Source organism: Danio rerio, chromosome 23 (assembly GCF_049306965.1).
Source record: "Danio rerio strain Tuebingen ecotype United States chromosome 23, GRCz12tu, whole genome shotgun sequence".
Lineage (NCBI taxonomy): Eukaryota > Metazoa > Chordata > Actinopteri > Cypriniformes > Danionidae > Danio > Danio rerio.
Window position 1 is genome coordinate 42,646,858 of NC_133198.1, and position 24,132 is coordinate 42,670,989.

At 32.1% G+C, this 24,132-nt stretch overlaps 2 protein-coding genes and 2 long non-coding RNA genes across 7 annotated transcripts in view; 2 read left to right on the forward strand and 2 right to left on the reverse strand.

Annotated features, from left to right (window-relative positions):
- Positions 1-24,132, forward strand: part of mical1 (microtubule associated monooxygenase, calponin and LIM domain containing 1) — a 508,844-nt gene that overhangs the window by 313,007 nt on the left and 171,705 nt on the right. The gene's annotated exons all lie outside the window — the stretch shown is intronic.
- Positions 1-24,132, forward strand: part of src (v-src avian sarcoma (Schmidt-Ruppin A-2) viral oncogene homolog) — a 121,036-nt gene that overhangs the window by 10,169 nt on the left and 86,735 nt on the right.
- On the reverse strand, positions 9,547-18,648 carry LOC141380549 (uncharacterized). The gene is made up of 5 exons (XR_012398699.1): positions 18,541-18,648; positions 17,704-17,776; positions 16,633-16,843; positions 11,326-11,529; positions 9,547-9,686 (listed from the first exon to the last, which is right to left on the reverse strand). It is a non-coding gene; the product is annotated as an uncharacterized lncRNA (long non-coding RNA).
- LOC141380550 (uncharacterized) lies at positions 19,324-20,959 on the reverse strand. The gene is made up of 3 exons (XR_012398700.1): positions 20,893-20,959; positions 20,150-20,222; positions 19,324-19,439 (listed from the first exon to the last, which is right to left on the reverse strand). It is a non-coding gene; the product is annotated as an uncharacterized lncRNA (long non-coding RNA).

Genomic DNA, 24,132 nt, shown 5'->3' on the forward strand with positions numbered 1-24,132 from the left:
TGTGCTTAATTGTAATGAAAAACACTTGAAAAATAATCTCAGTACACAAAATAAAACTGTTCTTTTTTTTTCTCGATGGTTCACAGTTAATTCAATCACCTTCTCTTTTATGTGTGTCTAAACTGTGGCTGTGAGAACTCAATAGACCCTCACGGCGTTGAGTACTTCACACGTGATTTAACAAGCACTGCGTTTGTGTGATTGGCACTGAAGTTTGCATTTTTAATGGTCACGCTATCGGCCTCTCTGGTTTGGACAATACAGCAGAGATTTGCTGCGGCCACCCACAGATCTTGTTAAATTTTTAATGCAGCAGACGGCTAACTTCTGTTGTTGCGTGTAGCTGCCTCTTCGGGTTCTGTTGCTCTGTCCCAGTTATGCGATTAATTAGTTGCTATTAGCGCTTAAGCACGGTTGCATAAATTCGTAAATGGCTTTTTTTCTGCTTTAATATTGGGGGATTTTTTATATGGTGCTTTCTGAGATACTTTTAGACTTCAATTATAGTGTGTTGTGTGTTGTGTTCAGAATGTGAAGTCCCAGCAGTTGTTTATGAAGCTGAAAAAGGCATTGATCTGTGTGTGTACAAACACTGTTAGACATTTTATTGTATTTTTGTGTTACTTACTGGCAGCACTGTTGTTACCGCAACTGCCCCTTTACAGTAGCTTACCTGTAAATGTGTTTTACCGCAATTTCATTTTTACAGTAAAATAGCCTTACCGCAATGTTAAAATAAAATTGTCACATTTTAATTTTATAGTTTGCCAATTTTTACAGTATTTTACTGTCATTTAATTACTTTATTTTCAGTGTTTAGTATTGAGTTTAATAAATTCCAAACAAGTGATGAGATCATGTGCAACGGTATTTTTATTATTCATTGATATTATATACATTATAAATGGCCTACAAAAGTCATTTTCATTCATCATTCATCGTCTATTTCAAATATTTTGTGATACAAGATGCTCGTTAATCATTTTCCTCAACTGTCTCAGTTTTGTCTTCAACTACAGTAGCAGTACTTGATTACTGTCATGATCACCAGCGATCTAGCAGTTGCAGATGACTGGAAAACTACAAATCTGCTACTGATATAAACTACAAATCCCATCATGCACCTCACACACACACCAGTTCCAGTTTTCTCCCTGATTGCACACTAGGCATGGGCCGCTATAAGATTCTGACGGTATGATAACCTTGGATAAAAATATCACGGTTTTACGGTATCCCTGTATCATGCTTATTATATTCTTTTTAAATGTCTGGGTAAAAAACAAAAACTTTTTTGGTAAGACATAAGAGTCTCCAGTCCACTTGATACGCAAGTCTTTGGTTACAGATTTTTTATTAAAAATATCTTCTTTTATGTTCAACAAAAGGAAGAAAACAAAAACTATTGAAGTGAGTGGTTCCTAGTTTCTAGCATTCTTCAAAATATCTTCTTTTGTGTTCAATAAAATCTCAAACAGGTTTTGAAGAAGTGAAAGGTCAGTAAATTGACAGAATTTTGGGATTAACTGTCCCTTTAACTTCATTAATTATCATCACCCACTGTGTCCGAGACTCAGACACACAGGACGGGGGTTTGAAGTGCGTGACCCCTCTGAACTCTCCCCACAGTGGACCCATCTGTCCACATCTGATGCCATTTGAATTGGTGGTACGTCCAGGGGAACACAGCGCTACTGTGTCCAGCCCGAGTTCAGGGCCACTTCCTGTGAACCCGACGAACACGACCACAGATGCTTCACGTCTCGTTTCAATCCTCCCTCTGTTCTCTCCTTTCGCTTTGTGACAGGAAAACCAGGATGGATGGGATGTTTTTATTATTTAGTAGGCCTGTATGGTTATGAAGTGCCACTCAGTTGAGTGTTAAACGGGCATGGTGCGATCTCTAAATAATATAAGAATGCAGTTTATTAAAGGCTGAAAAAATATGGATGTTTTGAGACATTTCATCTAAAAAAAAAAAAAAAAAAAAAGAATTTTGGGTCAAGCTAATGTTTGGGTTAAGCATTTAATTGTTACATTAGTATAGATGTTTGGGAGGTTAGAACTGTTTGTTTATTTAAGAACAGTTGTGCTTCCTGAACATTGTCGACATAAAATACAAAAAAAAAAAAAAAAAAGAAACATACATGATTGCTGGTATATTCTTGAAATTTATTTTCAAAATCACAAAAAAAATTAAGATTATAAAATGTTTTACTTTAATTGTTGTATAAATTGATTAATTATTGGATCGACCTCATCACTCCACATAATGTCCACATCTGAGATACATTTCCATCTGTTATACATTCATGAACTTTATGATCTGTATATTCTGCATATTAAATAGCTTCAGCAATGAATTAGTACATCAAGTCTTTTTATATATATAAAAAAAGTTCAATCAGCATTACTGGAGATTTACTTTCAGGAACAGATGTTGAACCCTTTGTACATCCTAAGAATAGACTTACTTGGAAAAAAAAAACCCTGATCTAATACTTGCAATAGGGTTGGGCGATGTCGACTGATTTGGCATTATACGATGTCTAATGTGAAACATCGCGATGGACGATGACATCGTCATTGAAGGCAGCCTTGAATTCATTATTTACGAATAATTAATTAATTCATAGTGAATTAAGTTTTTGTAGCCAGCCATTTCAACTACCTGACCCCCATGGTATTTGTTTAATCCAGTCATAAATAAATAAGGATAAGTACACAAATTACCATGAAATCATTATCAGAAAATAATGTTTAATTATTTTATTAAGAGAAATTTTAATTCTGTTTTAAGAGAACATTTCTTTTTTAATATCTAAAAATGTTATTTCAAAGGAGGGCTAATAATATTGTCTATAAATAAATAATAAATAATATAAAATAAATTTATTTTTTTCATTATATATAATGTGTAATATATATTACACAAATTTTTAAAAGTTTCTAAGGTGATAATTTATTATCAAAATGGCTGGCAGTATATTGTGCATCACCATAAAAAATGACTTGCAATTTACAAGTAAAAATTGCCTACAACATTTTTTTTTCAGTGTTTGATATATTAAATTAATGTTTTTTTTGTTTTCTTTCCAGTTATTAATTTTTATTATAGTCCTGATAATGGGTGGTTGCACAGCATCAGAGCAAGAAGGTCGTGTGTTGGCTTGGGTTTCCTCCGGGTGCTCCGATTCAAACCCATGTGCTATAGGTGAATTGAATAAACTAAATTGTCTGTAGTTTATTAGTGAGAATGCGAGAGTGTATGGATGTTTTCCAGTAAAGGGTTGCGGCTGAAAGGGCATCCGCTGTGTAAAACATATGCTGGATAAGTTGGCGGTTCATTCCGCTGTGGTGACCCCTCATCAATAAAGGGACTGAAGGAAAACGAATAGTCCTGATAATTGGAAGCTTAATATTCATCAATGCATCCGTCTTGTAAGATGCCATTTGACATCACTGTCATCTCTCTGACTGTCATGGTTGCCGAGCGCTCTTGTAGTCTTTCAGAATTAAAAATAAACAAATTCTCGATTGTGCATGCATATGCAAAACCTAGTGTGCTTGAGGGATGTTTTATGTTCAGATCATGTTGTAGGTTTTCATCCAGGAAATCAGAAGACTCGAGGGAAAACGTTAGCGCTATAGGTTCACTCAGTTCACTGCCTACTTAATATTAATTTGTGCATGAATTTTAAAGAGGTTTTCTCATTACCTCCCAAAATGCTCTAGGAAAATGCTCAGTGCAATTTGGATGTAAAAACCTAAAAATCACCCAAACCTCTCAGAATCACATGCTGAGTGTGTGACCATGCTGGAAATCCCCTTTAAATGTCATTGTTTTAAAGCTCTCTTTCTGGCGCCGTTTGAATATTTATATTTATGCAAATCATGTGGAAGTTCATAGGCAAGGTTTGCTGTGTTTAGGTGAATCACAGGTCATCTATGGGTTGTTAAATTGCAGGCTTGATTTATTCAGTCTGTTATTTCGGTGCACATTCGAGGAACCATCAGCCGGCTATTGAGGCTTCTTCTCTGTTTTACTCGTCTATTTCCTCTCTTGATTTCCAGTAGAAGTTCAGAGGTGGCAGAATGTGGAAGCTTTTTCTGTTTTTTCCACGAATGATCCGCCATCAGCTGATTCTGAGTGTTGGTTTTATATACTGATGGTTCGTGTTTTGACTTGCTTGCAGAATGTGACTCAGAATCACTGAAGACATGAAGAGGCAGATATAGACGACTCAGGAATGGTGTCGAAATTCGAGTCACATTTATTTATATAGCACTTCAGGAAAATGTGGCTTATACAGTAATAAAGAGGAAAATAGCAGGGGTAATGATCGTAAATTAGAAATAAGGGAAGGGCAATATAATTTGAGAGGGATGTATTGTTGAGTTAGGCTAGAGGGTGGCTCAGTGGGTAGTACTGTCATCTCACAGCAAGAAGGTCGCTGGTTTGAGTCCTAGCTGGGCCAGTTGGCATTTCTGTGTGGAGTTTGCATGTTCTCACCATGTTGGCGTGGGTTTCCTCTGTGTGCTCCAGTCACAGTCCAAACACATGCGCTATTGGTGAATTGAATGAACTAAATTGGCTGTATTGTATGTGTGTGAATGAGTGTGTATGGATGTTTCCCAGTACTGGTTTGTGGCTGGAAGTGCATCTGCTACGTAAAACATATGCCGGATAAGTTGGCGGTTCATTCCGCTGTGGCGACCCCTGATGAATAAAGGGACTAAGCTGAAAGAAAATGAATGAAAGTATTGTCGAGGTTTTAAAAAAGTAAGGGCAAAGGAGTAATGTAAAAAATAGATAGGTGTAAAAATCTATGGTATAATTGTGGTAAGGAATTAAAATTGTGTAATTCGCTTGGCAAAGTTGACCAAAATAAATAAATAAATAAATAAATATAAAGTAATAAAATATAAAAACAATAAAAATAAAAAGATAATAATTCTTAGAAGACATAATTATGACACTGTTTAATAACAACAGACAGTTTTTCTCAGTAACTATGGCTTTTGTAAATGTATGGCTGCGTGAGAACTGAACTAAAACTAGTTAAATTCAACTACAAATGCATTTTAATTAGGGATGCATGAAATCTGACATCGTAATGTTTGTTTTGATGCAATATATATAGTGGTATGAAAATCATTTCAATAGACGATTTGAATAGCTCTATTTGGAAAGATTTCAAGAAATTAGACTGACTGGGATGATCAAATCTTTTTCTATGCAGTGCATCAGCATAAAATATAATAGATCACAAGCATATAGAAATACGACAGAGGAAAAATAAAAGTAAAATAAACAGTGCTTTATGGCTTTATGGGGAGTCTTAACAGTATTCAAAAACAAAAATTTAACAATCAAGCGTAAAATAACATGGTCATCATTGTGTAGTTTTATACAATAATATGAAAAAAATATTTAATATCTTTGATAAATGATCTAATCCTAGAAATATTGAAGCTCAAACTGTAATGTTCAGCCCTAATTTTAATGCTAATTCTGTTTGATTTGGTTTAAAAGCAGAAAACGACAAATGAAACTGAATTGGTAATTGAACATTTAGTTTACAGAATATTTAATGAGTAAAAATACAACAAAAATTTTCAACTAATTGGAATTTTTTTTTAAAGTTAGTTATCCATTTTCCAATTTGTAACAAGTTTTTGTTGGTTGTTTTAAAACTATAATTGATGGAGCAGTTAAGTATGATTATCAGACACTATCCTATTAATAATTAGTCAAATCATGAGAAAACCGTATCTCCATTTCATTTTTTTTCTCCATAATTTTTTTTTTTTAATCTTCAGTTGCAAAATTCCCAACTTGTGTCTCATTTAGTGTTATTAAAGCTTATTAAACAGAGCATGGTGCAAACATAATGAAGATCAGGAGTTTAATTGCCTATCCCAGGGGATGCATTAACTATTCAAATCTATGTATACAACTTCGTAAATAAAAATCAGGCAAATGCATAAATGCAATGTCACTGGAGTGTTTTAAAGCCACGACAATCAGGGAGTCTGTTTATAAGCTGACATGCGAGCGACCTGCTGATGAATCGACAGATTTTCGCACACTGTAAAAAAAATTCCGTTGTTTTTACAAAAAAAATTTGGCAGCTGTGGTTGCCAGAATAATTTTGTAAAAAATACAATAAAATTGTAAACCGGTTTACAATTTAAAACTGTTTATGTACAGAATAATTATGTAAAAACAAATTAATATTATGTAAAATTTACAGAAAGTTTGTGTAAGAAATAATTACATTTTTAGTATTTTAACAAAGAAATCTTGTTGTTTTTACAAAAATATTTTGGCAGCTGTGGTTGCCAGAATAATTTTGTAAAAATTACAATAAAAATGTAAACCTCTTTACAATTTAAAACTGTTGAACATATAGAATTACTAATCTGGCAGCTGTGGTTGCCACAATAATTATGTAACAAGAATACATTGTAAAATCTAAACAACTTAACAGCATAAAATCATCTCTTTAGTCAATTGTGTTTATTCATAATTATCAAAAAGTAAACAAGTAAATCTTTTCTGAAATGGCACAACTACACCTAAACCAATTATTTTAAGAAGACCAATGTTGTTTCGTATACTGAACATAGTTTGATTTCAGTAGCAACTGTAAATCATTTACTTTACCCTTGACCATTAATACGATAACTTGTATGTTACACATTACTTCGGAATATAAATTCTAGATATGCTTAGACCAGAAACAGCACTCAAAGACTTAGTAACCAAATTATAATTTGTATTTATTAACCATAAACAAGTCAACATTGTCTGTCAGTTCACATTTGTATTGCTTACTTTCCTTACAAACTATACATTCACCATTTTGAAAGCATGTGACAGATTAATGATTGTCTTCTTTAAAAAAACAAATAAGGAAAATTATAGACAAAGACATGGGAGACATTGCCAGTAAAACTAAAATTGAAATGGCAATAAAATGAAAGACTATTCGGTAACACTTTGTAATACCTACACACTATTAATCATTTATCAACCATTAGCATATAGTGAATTAACTGTTCGCTATATGCTATTAACAATAATAGCTATTAACATTAACTGTTAAGCATTAACTCTACATTAACAGACGTTAGTAAGCAGTTTATATACAAGGCTACAAATGCTGTATTCTTGTCTTATGAGCACATTTATAATGTGTTTAATAGTTGTACTTTCATAATTTGTGAGTAATTGATTTTTCATGACTAAATTAAGTATCACATTATTTACGAACCATTTGTATTTAAGAGCAGTTGGAGATATTTAACACAATTGAGTGAGTTAGTAAATCACTAATAAACCTTTGAAAACAATGTTTATATATCTTATTATTCAGGCATATAGAAATGGCTACCATGTATGTTGGTAAATGCTTTACTAGTACAACTTCATCCAGTTTTATGACCTAATCTAAAGTGAGGACTATTTATGCTTTATAAATCCCTTCTAAATGACTAATAAAGGCTCAGTATAAAATGACCAATACATCTTTTCAATCTGATCTAAAAAGTTAAAACTACTGTAAAGTTTAAACATTACTGAATAACAGGAGTGTCATAATATGACATAAAATTGGATTAAACAACAATATAATTTAACAATATAATAGGATGCAACATTTCATTATTTAGCGATGTTTAAACTGTACAGTAATTTTATTTTACATAAGATTGCAAAGATTAATTTTTCATTTGACAGAGTTTCATTTGTGTTTATTGAAATTAAAAAAAATAATTCCTGTTAAGAATTTAATAAGGGATTTATAAAGCATAAATAGTCCTCACTTTAGATTAGGTCACAAAACTAGATGAAGTTTAGTTAATAAAGCATTTATTAACATACAAATTAACTATTAATATATGCCCGAATAATAAGATATATAAATGTTGATTTCAATAGTTTATTAATAATTAACTTACGCATTCTGAATGATCTTAAAAAAACCACCAACTACTCTTAAATAACTGGTTTGTAAATAATGCTATACTTAATTTAGTAATGAAAAAAGAATCTTTAACCAAGTATGAAAACACAATTATTAAGCACAATACACATGCTTTTAAGTCAAGAATACAGCATTTTTAGCTGTAGCTATAAACTGTCTACTAATGTTTATTATAGTAGAGTTAATGCTCAACAGTAAATTAATTCACTATATGCTAATGCTTAATAAATGGTTCATAGTTTGTAGTTATTTTAAAGTGCTACCAACTTTTCTTTTAAATCGATTTAAGAACATTTAAGAGTTGTTTTATAAACAAATATTCCATACAAACAACCAATTCAGGAATAACCTAATTCAGGGTGCTTCCACACCTACACTTTTGTTTCGGAACGTATCTCGTTTGCCCAGTTAGCGCGGTTCGATTGGCATATGTGAACAGGGCAATCGCGCTCTGTTCCACGCCAAAGTAATCGCTCCGAGATCGCTTGAATGAGGTGGTCTCGGCTCGATTGAAACGAACCCTGGAGCGGTTCGATTACAGTGAGAAAGCGATCCGAGCGCGGTTATATCACAGTGTTTTATGGATATGTAATAGGCTTACGGCTATATGAAGTGAGAATTATGAGTATGGAGGGAAGTTTCGCGAGTCTCCGGATGCCCGCAAACAAGTGATGATCTCCCGGTAATCTCGTGTCTCTCTCCCAGTCCTCAAATAGGCATCATCGCGCACCCTTCTCACCCCTCCCCACCGTGTCTCTCCCTCAGACACGTCACGCGCGCGCACCCTGTCAATCACCACCAAACCACCACCTCTCCTGACAGCTGAGCGTGATGTTGCAAAATAAACCCTGACACTCTGACCAATGTGAGGAGAGTTTACTCGCACGTGACTTGTTTTAGCTCTTTTGGTCCAATTAGAAACTTTGCAGTGTGAAAGCGAACCGCTCCAAGAGCAAAGAGCAACAATGTAACAATTCTAATCTCTGTTTCGGAACAACTGAATCGATTCACAGGTGTGAAAGCACCCTCAGAAAACACTAGATAAAAACGCTAATAGTTGTGTACTAACTTAAACACATACATTAAGCATGGCAGATCAAACAAGCCTGAGAAACTGGCATTCACTGTATGTCAAATCTTACTGACTTCAGTCCATATTTAGACGTCACGCCATTCATGATCTGAAAGTTCCTGAATCAAGGTAAGAACTCTTGGGTTCACATGAAGACGGGCTGTGTTTGTCTTCTCCACTTTAGTGCCTTTCTCTGGGTTGATAGAGAAGAAACACCTGGGCAAAAAAAGAGAAAAAATTAAATTGTATTAATGATAAAAAAAACAACTTTTTTTTGGGGGGAAAAATACCTTTTTAATTGAAACTATAGTGAAATGTATTAACCTATACATATAAACCAGGGAAAATAAAAAGAAAACCTTGCATTAGCAATTTAAGTATTCATAAAAAGCCACTGCATCAATTACTTTAATTTTTTTCACTTCAATGTTGTAGCCTGTACAAAAACACATACTTCTGCAAAAACTCCAAGATTGATGCCAGCTCTGATGGGTAATGGATGTCGAAGCAATAATAGCTCCCAAACATCATGCACAGGGCAGAAATAAAGGAGGGGATGTTGTCATGTACAACATTTCGATCCACACACAGCAGGAAACGCTTCGATGAAAAGCAGGATTGGCCTAAGAAAAAAGTTAAATAAAAGTTACATTTGGTATTTATTTATAATACCATAAAAGTAAAAAATACAAACAAATTAAAAAATCTTTTACAAGATTTATGTTACTATTATATTAAATGTTATCATGACAGTCTTTGATCTTGAAATACATAATAATTTTAGTAACAACAATTAATAAACACCATATAAGTATTGTTGTACATTCATGATTACTAATGGTAACACATTTATTCTTATTATTTATTGTAAATTATGGAGCTAATAATATGATTTTCCAATCTGAATTTGAATTGTGTTAGTTTGAATTATTGACAATTGTAATTCTATAAATCTAATTTTTTATATGCCATAAAAAAATTTGAATTTGAATTTCTTAACTTGAATAATGAACATCTGAAATTTAAGACAACTAAATTTTTTAAGGCTGAAATTTTTTTATAGACGTTTCAAGTTTTCCGAACAAAAAAATATAGAACATCAAATTCAATATTGTAAAATTCAAAACCAGAAATTCAAATTGTGAAATTCAGATTCAGCAGACAGTAGGTCGGGGGGGGATGCTTTTAGTTTCGGGTCACATAAAAAAAAACGTTGAAAAATCATCAAGTGGCTTTCGCTGTACATTATTCACAACAATAAACTTACCACCTCTTATGTTGTAACCATTTGAAACAAAGTTTAAAGCACTTAACAAATGAGGTTAACAAGAATCTCTGAGCGAGTCATTCATAGTGAGTCACTTAATTCATTTATAAATTAGCTGAATCGAACGACTCTGAATGAACAATTCAATGACAAAGATAGGGATTTGGCGCCACCTATTGGACATTTTGGTTTCAACGTATTTTAGCTAAAAAATAATGTCATATTTTTAAATATATGGAAAAATCTGATCATTCAAATAAATATAAATGCAAGGTTAAATATGACATTTTGGATGCCAATAGATATTTAAAACGGGCAGCATTTCAGTGTTGATGATAGGCTTTGGCCAAACATCATTCAAATCTTCCTTAAAATACTATACGCTATGCTGTACTATAAATATTGTAATAAATATTTTATATAATTTTATGAAATTTAACAATATCCTATATAATTTGACAAAAAAGCAGGAGCATGCAAATATGTCATTTACCACAGCTGTTAAGCGCAGGGAGTTTGAAAATGAAACTGATTAATCAATGAGATGTAACTGAATTAAATATATGAATTTAGTTCACTGAAGCATATTTATTACACAAACTACTGAAAATAGCGGACTCCGATAGTCAGTTTGCAGAAGAATTGTGTCCTCCTGAGCCTTAAATACACCAGTAAACTCACACAGCTCTGTGAATAGCCAAAATGCTTAATTTTAGCTTTAACTTTTCAGTGATCGTCTACTCTTCCCTGTTGATGACTCCTGACCTACTTTCTGCTGAATCTGAATTTCACAATCTGAATATCTGGTTTAGAATTTTAGAATATTGAGTTTGATGTTCTGAATTTTTTCTTCCTGAAAACTTGAAACTGTACTTTTACAAACTGGATATGTCCAGTGAATGGAATTCAAAAAGACTGCTAGCAAAGTATACAGAGTAATAGATGGGGGTGTGGTTGGGCCAGGGTACTATTCTTTAGTGAAGAATCTCATTTACCACAATTCGGACCATCTCTCTTCTCATTCGTGAACTTGGTAGTTTTCCTCTCTCCAAAAAATGTATCCCATGGTATCAGAAACGTATCCACCCAGTCTACATCTGGGCTTTGGGAGCTGCTGGTGGAGGACGATTGAGAACTTGCAGGTGAACTATGCAAGGCTGTGGAAGGTTGTGATGAGCTGCTTGTTTCTGGTGTCTGGCCTGCAAAAAATCATACACAAACAATAGTCAGTAACAAAGTTTTTTTTCTTTTCTTTTCAAGACCTTTTTACACCTGTTACTTTGTGAACTTGTCTTGTAGCATTCTGCTCTGTAACACGACTTACATCTTAACTTCCAAGCAGCAAGAACTTTTCGAGCTTGGATTGGCCTCAATGCTGCACTGTAAAAAAAATTCCGTTGTTTTTACAAAAAAAATTTGGCAGCTGTGGTTGCCAGAATAATTTTGTAAAAAATACAATAAAATTGTAAACCGGTTTACAATTTAAAACTGTTTATGTACAGAATAATTATGTAAAAACAAATTAATATTATGTAAAATTTACAGAAAGTTTGTGTAAGAAATAATTACATTTTTAGTATTTTAACAAAGAAATCTTGTTGTTTTTACAAAAATATTTTGGCAGCTGTGGTTGCCAGAATAATTTTGTAAAAATTACAATAAAAATGTAAACCTCTTTACAATTTAAAACTGTTGAACATATAGAATTACTAATCTGGCAGCTGTGGTTGCCACAATAATTATGTAACAAAAATACATTGTAAAATGTAAACAGCTTAACAGCATAAAATCATCACTTTAGTCAATTGTGTTTATTCATAATTATCAAAAAGTAAACAAGTAAATCTTTTCTGAAATGGCACAACTACACCTAAACCAATTATTTTAAGAAGACCAATGTTGTTTCGTATACTGAACATAGTTTGATTTCAGTAGCAACTGTAAATCATTTGCTTTACCCTTGACCAATAATACGATAACTTGTATGTTACACATTACTTAGGAATATAAATTCTAGATATGCTTAGACCAGAAACAGCACTCAAAGACTTAGTAACCAAACTATAATTTGTATTTATTAACCATAAACAAGTCAACACTGTCTGTCAGTTCACATTTGTATTGCTTACTTTCCTTACAAACTATACATTCACCACTTTGAGAGCATGTGACAGATTAATGATTGTCTTCTTTAAAAAAACAAATAAGGAAAATTATTGACAAAGACATGGGAGACATTGCCAGTAAAACTAAAATTTAAATGGCAATAAAATGAAAGACTATTCGGTAGCACTTTGTAATACCTACACACTATGAATCATTTATCAACCATTAGCATATAGTGATTTAACTATTCACTATATGCTATTAACATTAATAGCTATTAACATTAACTGTTAAGCATTAACTCTACATTAACAGACGTTAGTAAGCAGTTTATATCTAAGGCTACAAATGCTGTATTCTTGACTTATGAGCACATTTATAATGTGCCTAATAGTTGTACTTTCATAATTTGTGAGTAATTGATTTTTCATGACGAAATTAAGTATTACATTATTTACGAACCATTTGTATTTAAGAGCAGTTGGAGATATTTAAGATAATTGAGAATGAGTTAGTAAATGACTAATAAACCATTGAAAACAATGTTTATATTATTCAGGCATATAGAAATGGTTACCATGTATGTTGATAAATGCTTTACTAGCACAACTTCATCCAGTTTTGTGACCTAATCTAAAGTGAGGACTATTTATGCTTTATAAATCCTTTATAAATGACTAATAAAGGCTCAGTATAAAATGACCAATACATCTTTTCAATCTGATCTAAAAAGTTAAACTACTGTAAAGTTTAAACATTACTGAATAACAGGAGTGTCATAATGACATAAAATTGGATTAAACAACAATATAATTTAACAATATAATAGGATGCAACATTTTATTATTTAGCAATGTTTAAACTGTACAGTAATTTTATTTTACATAAGATTGCAAAGATTAATTTTTCATTTGACAGAGTTTCATTTGTGTTTCTTCAAATTAAAAAAATAATTCCTGTTAAGAATTTAAAAAGGGATTTATAAAGCATAAATAGTCCTCACTTTAGATTAGGTCACAAAACTAGATGAAGTTGAGTTAATAAAGCATTTATTAACATACAAATTAACTATTAATATATGCCCGAATAATAAGATATATAAATGTTGATTTCAATAGTTTAATATTTAACATACGCATTCTGAATGATCTTAAAAAAACCACCAACTACTCTTAAATAACTGGTTTGTAAATAATGCTATACTTAATTTAGTAATAAAAAAAAAAATCTTTAACCAAGTAAGAAAACACAATTATTAAGCACAATAAACATGCTTTTAAGTCAAGAATACAGCATTTTTAGCTGTAGCTATAAACTGTCTACTAATGTTTATTATAGTAGAGTTAATGCTCAACAGTAAATGAATACACTATATGCTAATGCTTAATAAATGGTTCATAGTTTGTAGTTATTATAAAGTGTTACCAACTTTTCTTTTAAATCGATTTAAGAACATTTAAGAGTTGTTTTATAAACAAATATTCCATACAAACAACCAATTCAGGAATAACCTAATTCAGAAAACACTAGAGCAATAAAAACGCTAATAGTTGTGTACCAACTTAACACATACATTAAGCATGGCAGTTCAAACAAACCTGAGAAACTGGCATTCAGTGTATGTCAAATCTTACTGACTTCAGTCCATATTTAGACGTCACACCATTTATGATCTGAAAGTTCCTGAATCAAGGTAAGAACTCTTGGGTTCACATGAAGACAGGCTGTGTTTGTCTTCTCCACTTTAGTGCCTTTCTCTGGATTGATAGAAAAGAAACACCTGGGCAAAAAAGAGAAAAAATTAAATTGTATTAATGATAAAAAAACAACTTATTTTTTGGGGGAAAAATACCTTTTTAATTGAAACTATAGTGAAATTTATCAACCTATACATATAAACCAGGGAAAATAAAAAGAAAACTTTGCATTAGCAATTTAAGTATTCATAAAAAGCCACTGCATCAATTACTTAAATTTTTTTCACTTCAATTTTGTATAAAGCCTGTACAAAAACACATACTTCTGCAAAAACTCCAAGATTGATGCCAGCTCTGATGGGTAATGGATGCAATAATAGCTCCCAAACATCATGCACAGGGCAGAAATAAAGGAGGGGATGTTGTCATGTACAACATTTCGATCCACACACAGCAGGAAACGCTTCGATGAAAAGCAGGATTGGCCTAAGAAAAAAGTTAAATAAAAGTTACATTTGGTATTTATTTATAATACCATAAAAGTATAAAATACAAACAAATTAAAAAACCTTTTACAAGATTTATTTGTTACTATTATTTAAAATGAATGTAAAATTATCAATACTTTTACTGAATGGTCTATTAAATGTTATCATGACAGTCTTTGATCTTGAAATACATAATAATTTTAGTAACAACAATTAATAAAAACCATATAAGTATTGTTGTACGTTCATGATTACTAATGGTAACGCATTTATTCTTATTGTAAGGTATGGAGCTAATAATATGATTTTCCAATCTGAATTTGAATTGTGTTAGTTTGAATTATTGACAATTGTAATTCTATAAATCTAAATTTTTATATGCTGTTAAAAAAATTTGAATTTGAATTTCTTAACTTGAATAATGAACATCTGAAATTTAAGACAACTAAATTTTTTAAGGCTGAAATTTTTTATAGACGTTTCAAGTTTTCAGAACAAAAATATAGAACATCAAATTCAATATTGTAAAATTCAAAACCAGAAATTCAGATTGTGAAATTCAGATTCAGCAGAAAGTAGGTCAGGAGTCAACAGGGAAGAGTAGACGATCACTGAAAAGTTAAACTAGGAATCATTCACCACGAGGGTGGGATTTTGGGGGGGGGGGTATGGGGAAGGATGCTTTTAGTTTCGGGTCACATAAAAAAAACGTTGAAAACTCATCAAGTGGCTTTCCCTGTACATTATTCACAACAATAAACTTAACACCTCTTATGTTGTAACCATTTGAAACAAAGTTTAAAGCACTTAACAAATGAGGTTAACAAGAATCTCTGAGCAGTCATTCATAGTGAGTCACTTAATTAATTTATAAATGAGCTGAATCGAACGACTCTGAATGAACAATTCAATGACAAAGATAGGGATTTGGCGCCACCTATTGGACATTTTGGTTTCAACGTATTTTAGCTAAAAAATGTCATTTTTAAATATATGGAAAAATCTGATCATTCAAATAAATATAAATGCAAGGTTAAATATGACATTTTGGATGCAAATAGATATTTAAAACGGGCAGCATTTCAGTGTTGATGATAGGCTTTGGCCAAACATCATTCAAATCTTCCTTAAAATACTATACTATATGCTATGCTGTACTATAAATATTGTAATAAATATTTTATATAATTTGATGAAATTTAGCAATATAATATCCTATATAATTTGACGAAAAAGCAGGAGCATGCAAATATGTCATTTACCACAGCTGTTAAACGCAGGGAGTTTGAAAATGAAACTGATTAATCAATGAGATGTAACTGAATTAAATATATGAATTTAGTTCACTGAAGCATATTTATTACACAAATTACTGAAAATAGCGGACTTCGATAGTCAGTTTGCAGAAGAATTGTGTCCTCCTGAGCCTCAAATACACCAGTAAACTCACACAGCTCTGTGAATAGCCAAAATGCTTAATTTTAGCTTTAACTTTTCAGTGATCGTCTACTCTTCCCTGTTGATGACTCCTGACCTACTTTCTGCTGAATCTGAATTTCACAATCTGAATATTTGGTTTAGAATTTTAGAATATTGAGTTTGATGTTCTGAATTTTTTCTTACTGAAAACTTGAAACTGTACTTTTACAAACTGGATATGTCCAGTGAATGGAATTCAAAAAGACTGCTAGCAAAGTATACAGAGTCTCTAGATGTAATAGATGGGGGTGTGGTTGGGCCAGGGTACTATTCTTTAGTGAAGAATCTCATTTACCACAATTCGGACCATCTCTTTTCTCAATCGTGAACTTGGTCGTTTTCCTCTCTCCAAAAATTGCCTTAGTTCCTGAGGAAATGTATCCCATGGTATCAGGTGTCTGGCCTGCAAAAGATCATACACAAACAATAGTCAGTAACAAAGTTTTTTTTTTATATTTTCTTTTCAAGACCTTTTTACACTTGTTACTTTGTGAACTTGTCTTGTAGCATTCTGCTCTGTAACACGACTTACATCTTAACTTCCAAGCAGCAAGAACTTTGAGCTTGGATTGGCCTCAATGCTGTCAGCAAATCAGATTCCTCAATAAACTGAAAATCATCATATGTCTCCACTCCAATGGATTGCAATAACTCCTCTAAATTATCTTTTGTTGCCTCTGGAAGGTTAGGCAAGACCTCTGTGATGGCAGTACGAAGAAATGTTGTCTCCAAGTCAGTCAATACTGAAATTAAGCAAGTAGTGATTAAACATGTAGTTATTAAATTTATTAAGAGTTTATTTCTGTTCATCTAAATGCAAATAAAACAAAAATTCAGATCTTACTATTATTTTAAAGAGATAGTTTACCAAAAATTTTGAAATGTATAATTTATTTACCCTTGACACATTTAATACCAGTTTGAGTTTTTTTGGGGGGACAGAATGTTGGAAACTTGTAATCATCAACTTTTACATTAGGAAGAAATACTATAGAAGTCAACAGTTACAACATTCTTCAAATATCCTCTTGAGAAAAAAACAAAAACAAACAAACCCCAAACAGGTTTGAAAAAAAGAAAAAAAGTCAAGGTTAAGTAAATGATATCAACATTTAAATTTTTTGGGAAAACTATCTCTTTAAATGATTTTTACCATATTTTTTCCACCTCTGTGGACAAGATCTCTTTACTTCGACAGCACGCTGTGTTTCAGCAGAATGACTTGGTACCCATTAACAATGTATGATATTAGCGGATAAAAATCAACCAAGTCATTAATGCTAAGACACTGTAGCCAGTTACTCTGTTTAGTCATAGAGTACAGATGGTATTCAAAATGATATTCAGCTCTTTGTATTCTCATTACAAAAACACAGCTTCGCCATTTTGAATTAAAATGATGAGAAGTTCTCCAAAATCAAACATCATTTTTAGACACAAAAAATGTCCCTTTTTGTATGATGTTCCTTTATACATTATTTCTGTCAGTAGTATTAAACTCTAAAAAGAAAAAATTCTCTGTATGTTTGATTGATTCACTGTAAAGACTTGGATAAAAAGGCAGGCATGAAAAGATTTCAAAGTATTGAAAACAGCAGTTTACCTTTATTCCTTTGATCTCTTGATAGTCTTCAGATTGTAAATCATGAACAACAGAATCAAGTTTCAGGGGTTCACTGTGGACCACAAACATTTGAGTTATCGCTACGAAATTCATTTCTTGTGATTTCACAATACCTGCAAAAATATTGAGCATGACTGAAATTTTCAGTTAACCCACCAATGGCGTGTGAACCCAAATTATAGAATCATTTGAAGCAGCTCTATGCTTCCTGATCATGTGAGTTGTAAAAGACGATTGATTGTAAAAGTATTACAACCCGTTACTGGACAAGACACAGGTCGGCCATCTGCTAAATGCTCTTTTAAGTGGCTTATTAAATCTTTAGCCGTGTTAAACGTGCGGTCACACAACAAAATGGCACATTTAAATCAGCAAAAACTGCTTGAGTACTAACGGTTGATCCCTATAGACATGCCAGTTGGCAAACTGTGATCCCTATAGACATGTGCTTTTAATGCAGCGTAAGCGCAAAATGTTCGCATACAGCCAGCAATAACACATTTGAAAAAACAATGGGGTTCGTTTCTGTGAACTTTACAATGCAACACATAACGTCTCAGTGTCTCAAGTGTTTTGTTGCAAAAATGACACGTAACGTTAATCATCCTTAGACTAACAAAATCTTCAGTTTTTTTCAGCTTTACGTTAGTCGGACGATACGACAAGTGGCCGAGTTAACGTTACCTTTGCATTGTAACACTGATTATTATTCCGAAGACCGTGCAATACCCCAAATAATACCCTCTCCTTTTTTGCAGGTGTTTGTATGGTAAAGCGTTTAAAGTACAAAGTAAACCAACTTTTCACTAAACTTACCAGTGCCTCGGTAGTTAGAAATGCTGCAAGACGTCTTCCACAGCTTTGTTCGTGGGCCGGACAGATTGAGCGCGCGCTCTCACAAACAATATCTGTAAAATGGCTGCTCCCGCAAGAATCAGATAGCCGATTGGTGATTGGACAAGGCAGAACAGAGTTTGAAATTCAAACGCAGACGTTAATTTACGCAAAAGCATACATTTTAAATAGAAACACATCGCAAAAATAAAGGACCATTGGGGACAAATAACCCTTATCTTTCTATGTAAGCCTACATTAAATATGATAATTAGCAAAGCTAAAATAGCTTATAGACCATAAGGACAATTCTAAACAGACACATTGCCTTAAAACCCCTCATTTAAAACTTGTAAATATGTCATGTAGGATAACATTTGTGATAGTTCTACTTGCTTACACTTGCTTTTATCTGTAATAGCATGATTTTTGTTTGTTTAGTATCATTTTGTAATTTTTACAGCAGTTTTCAGTATTACATGTTTTTACTATTCAAATAACAGTGATCAGCAAATTTTACAAATAAACATTGTTATTGATACACATACTTACAGTACAATTAACAGTTTAATTTAGTTTAACATTTTACAACTGTATTTTTATTTTTTACAAAAGCATACTGTAAATTTAACGCTGTTTCATTGTTTTTCTATTTACAAAATTTAGATGTCACAATTTTACAGAATTTCACTGTTATTTTCACAAACATTTTTTACAGTGTGTCAGCAAATCAGATTCCTCAATAAACTGAAAATCATCATATGTCTCCACTCCAATGGATTGCAATAACTCCTCTAAAATATCTTTTGTTGCCTCTGGAAGGTTAGGCAAGACCTCTGTGATGGCAGTACGAAGAAATGTTGTCTCCAAGTCAGTCAATACTGGGGGGGGCAGAATGTTAGAAACTTGTAATCATCAACTTTTATAGTAGCAAGAAATACTATAGAAGTCAACAGTTACAACATTCTTCAAATATCCTCTTGAGAAAAAAACAAAAACAAACAAACCCCAAACAGGTTTGAAAAAAAGAAAAAAAAAGTCAAGGTTAAGTAAATGATATCAACACTTAAAATTTTGGGGAAAACTATCTCTTTAAACTACATGTTATTTTAACTAAGCATACATGATGATTTTTACCATATGTTTTCCACCTCTGTGGACAAGATCTCTTTACTTCAACAGCACGCTGTGTTTCAGCAGAATGACTTGGTACCCATTAACAATGTATGATATTAGCGGATAAAAATCAACCAAGTCATTAATGCTAAGACACTGTAGCCAGTTACTCTGTTTAGTCATAGAGTACAGATGGTATTCAAAATGATATTCAGCTCTTTGTATTCTCATTACAAAAACACAGCTTCGCCATTTTGAATTAAAATGATGAGAAGTTCTCCAAAATCAAACTCATAATTTTTAGACACAAGAAAATGTCCCTTTTTGTATGATGTTCCTTTATACATTATTTCTGTCAGTAGTATTAAACTCTAAAAAGAAAAAATTATCTGTATGTTTGATTGATTCACTGTAAAGACTTGGGTAAAAAGGCAGGCATGGAAAGATTTCAAGTATTGAAAACAGCAGAGTTTACCTTTATTCCTTTGATCTCTTGATAGTCTTCAGATTGTAAATCATGAACAACAGAATCAAGTTTCAGGGGTTCACTGTGGACCACAAACATTTAAGTTATCGCTCTGAAATTCATTTCTTGTGATTTCACAATATCTGCAAAAATATTGAGCATGACTGAAATTTTCAGTTAACCCACCAATGGCGTGTGAACCCAAATTATGGGTATTATCACTTATAGTATCATTTGAAGCAGCTCTATGCTTCCTGATCATGTGAGTTGTAAAAGACGATTGATTGTAAAAGTATTATATTACAACCCGTTACTGGACAAGACACAGGTCGGCCATCTGCTAAATGCTCTTTTAAGTGGCTTATTAAATCTTTAGCCGTGTTAAACGTGCGGTCACACAACAAAATGTTCGCATACAGCCAGCAATAACACATTTGAAAAAACAATGGGGTTCGTTTCTGTGAACTTTAAAATGCAACACATAACGTTAACGTCTCAGTGTGTCAAGTGTTTTGTTGCAAAAATGACACGTAACGTTAATCATCTTTAGACTTCTAACAAAATCTTCATTTTTTTCAGCTTTACGTTAGTCGGACGATACGACAAGTGGCCGAGTTACATTTGCATTGTAACACAGATTATTATTCCGAAGACTGTGCAACACCCCAAATAATACCCTCTCCTTTTTTTGCAGGTGTTTGTATGGTAAAGCGTTTAAAGTACAAAGTAAACCAACTTTTCACTAAACTTACCAGTGCCTCGGTAGTTAGAAATGCTGCAAGACGTCTTCCACAGCTTTATTCGCGGGCCGGACAGATTGAGCGCGCCCTCTCACAAACAATATCTGTAAAATGGCTGCTCCCGCAAGAATCAGATAGCCGATTGGTGATTGGACAAGGCAGAACAGAGTTTGAAATTCAAACGCAGACGTTAATTTACGCAAAAGCATACATTTTAAATAGAAACACATCGCAAAAATAAAGGACCCTTGGGGACAAATAACCCTTATCTTTCTATGTAAGCCTACATTAAATATGATAATTAGCAAAGCTAAAATAGCTTATAGACCATAAGGACAATTCTAAACAGACACATTGCCTTAAAACCCCTCATTTAAAACTTGTAAATATGTCATGTAGGATAACATTTGTGATAGTTCTACTTGCTTACACTTGCTTTTTTTTTATCTGTAATAGCTGATTTTTATTTGTTTAGTATCATTTTGTAATTTTTACAGCAGTTTTCAGTATTACATGTTTTTACTATTCAAATAACAGTGATCAGTAAATTTTACAAATAAACATTGTTATTGATACACAGTCTTACAGTACAATTAACAGTTTAATTTAGTTTAACATTTTACAACTGTATTTTTATTTTTTACAAAAGCATACTGTAAATTTAACGCTGTTTCATTGTTTTTCTATTTACAAAATTTAGATGTCACAATTTTACAGAATTTCACTGTTATTTTCACAAACATTTTTTACAGTGCAGCTTTAAAATGCTCCAGTGTCCCTGCATCTGTACACTCGGTTCAGTGAACTGATGACCTTCATAGCCAGTCACAGTCATTTTTGTTGAGCATGTAAACACAATGGCAAATTCGCAGTGTTTAGGAAGGTGCTCAACAGCGCTCAGATGTTAACAGGAAATGGACGTTTTTAAAATCTCAGTACGGATTGGTATCAAATTACAGTATCGTGACAACACTACTTAGAAATGTTGATTTAACATGGTGCACTATCATTTAGAGCAAGAGTTATACTAAAGCGTTGCATTCATGTGAGAATACATGTCTCTTGAAAATACTATCTAAATACACTGTTTTAATGTGGAAGTGGAGCGTACAGCATGTTATTTGGTGTACCAGACACCCACAGGCCTGAAGTGAGATCCACTATTTAGGGAAGTTGCTGTGAGAATTGGCAAGCATTGCAGAGGGAAGTTTTATAAAATTGGACTAGTTTATTTCAAGGCTTAGAACTTTTAAAGTCTGTGCGAACTGGAAGTTATTTAATTTCAGTATGATAGAGCAAATTAAAAGATCTTATAGGACTTTTTTTTAACTGCGAGGTTGTTATTTGTAGTTTTTTTTTTTTTTTTTAAAAAAGCATGATTATTAAGAAGCAGGTACAATAGTAAATTCTGTATTGCATACTAAAGTTTTGCCATGAATATAGCCAATGCTGCCGATATGGTATTAAAACATTAATTAATTAATTAACTAATTTATTTATTTATTTATTTATTTATTAATAAATTAATTAATTAATTAATTAATTAACTAATTTATTTATTTATTTATTTATTTATTTTTATTATATATTTATATAATATAATTTATTATAATTATTAATTTATGTTGATTTTAATATTAATTAATTAATTAATTAATAAATATTTGATATTGATGACTTGTTTCCAACTGAAACAGAAATCAAGTATTGAGTAGGGGTGGGGCTTTGTTTGCACTCCTTGACTCATATTTCAATTATGGCAAACTAACGGTTTGAGGGGCGTGGCTAAGCATATTTCGCTCCATTTGTCAAACTGGTGTCATTAAAGAAGAGCTGCTGTTCCAGAGAGAAAGCAAATATTCAGAATTTGATTGAAGATTACCAAAACATCATTTTAAATGTGTCTTAATTTTCTATGTCCATGTAAAGCTACACAATCAGGCCGATGCTCACATTTACCAATGTAGTTAAATGTCATTTCCTACGTTAACATTTGTTTATAGTTCTGCCTATATTTTTAGACCATATTTTGTGAGGACACTGACCTGAACAGATTGCTTTGCATACATTTAATTTAGTTTTTAAAGCTTTTTTTTTTAAAAGTTACTAATAATGGTACTGGCACATCTTATTAGGGATCATGTGCTAAATGTTAATCCACTGTTTACACTTTTTCCAAGAGTGGATAAAAGACTTCCAGTGACTTCAAGTCTGCTATGAAAATAACTAAAGCCATTCACTGTAAAGTCTTGTTTTGAAGTTTAACCTACATATCCTTAAAATATTTGTTCATCTATATTATAGTTTATAGTTATATTTACAGTGTTTTATGACAACAGCAATTATTCGTACCTAAGTTTTTTTCAGTTATCCTTAAAAGTTTTTTTTTTCCAGTTTTAAAAGCATTTTAAAAGTGGAATATTTTTGGAATATTTAGAAATTTCATGCATAATTACATAAATTTTTAGATTAATTACATTAATAACCTACATTATTACAGTAATTATCCTTATAATCACATTAATCTGTATAATTACAGTAATAACCTTTATAATTGCAGTAATTATGTTTATAATCACATTAATTATTTGTATAATTACATAAATAAATTATATATTTACAGTAATAATTTGTAAATTTGTAAAATGACAGTAATAATCAATGTATTTGCAGTAATAATTTGTAAAATGAAAGTAATAACCTGTACAATTACTGTTAAAAATCTGTAAAATGCCAGTAATAACTGTCAGGAAATTACAGTTTTTTTTTTTTTGTTTTTTTTTTTACAGATTATCTACATTTTTTATTCTGATTTTTTTTTTTTTTTTTTTTTACAACAATTTTCTGGCGCCACCACTGCCAGAAAATTACAGTTTTTTAATTGTATTTTTATTTTATTAATTAATTAATTAATTTATTTTTTATCAGTGTAGGGTTTACATGTTTTTGATGCATTATTTAAAATATGTGTCTAAGAAATGACTGAAGTGTTTTTTTTTGTGATGGGGCAAGTATAAATTCTGGGGCCATTGGAAAAAATCCTTAGCATTTAGCCTTGTAAAGGTCTTAAAAAGTCTTAAATTTAACTTGGTGAAACCAACAACATGCTTACATGGTTTCTGCGGGTAAGCAATGCAGACCTTCCTGCCTGACTCAAAGAAAGGTGGAGACTGATAACAAGTGTGGTAAAATAGAGGAATGTGTGCCTTATGGGCTCATCTGTGTGACTTCAGCCTGCGCTTTGGGTGTGTG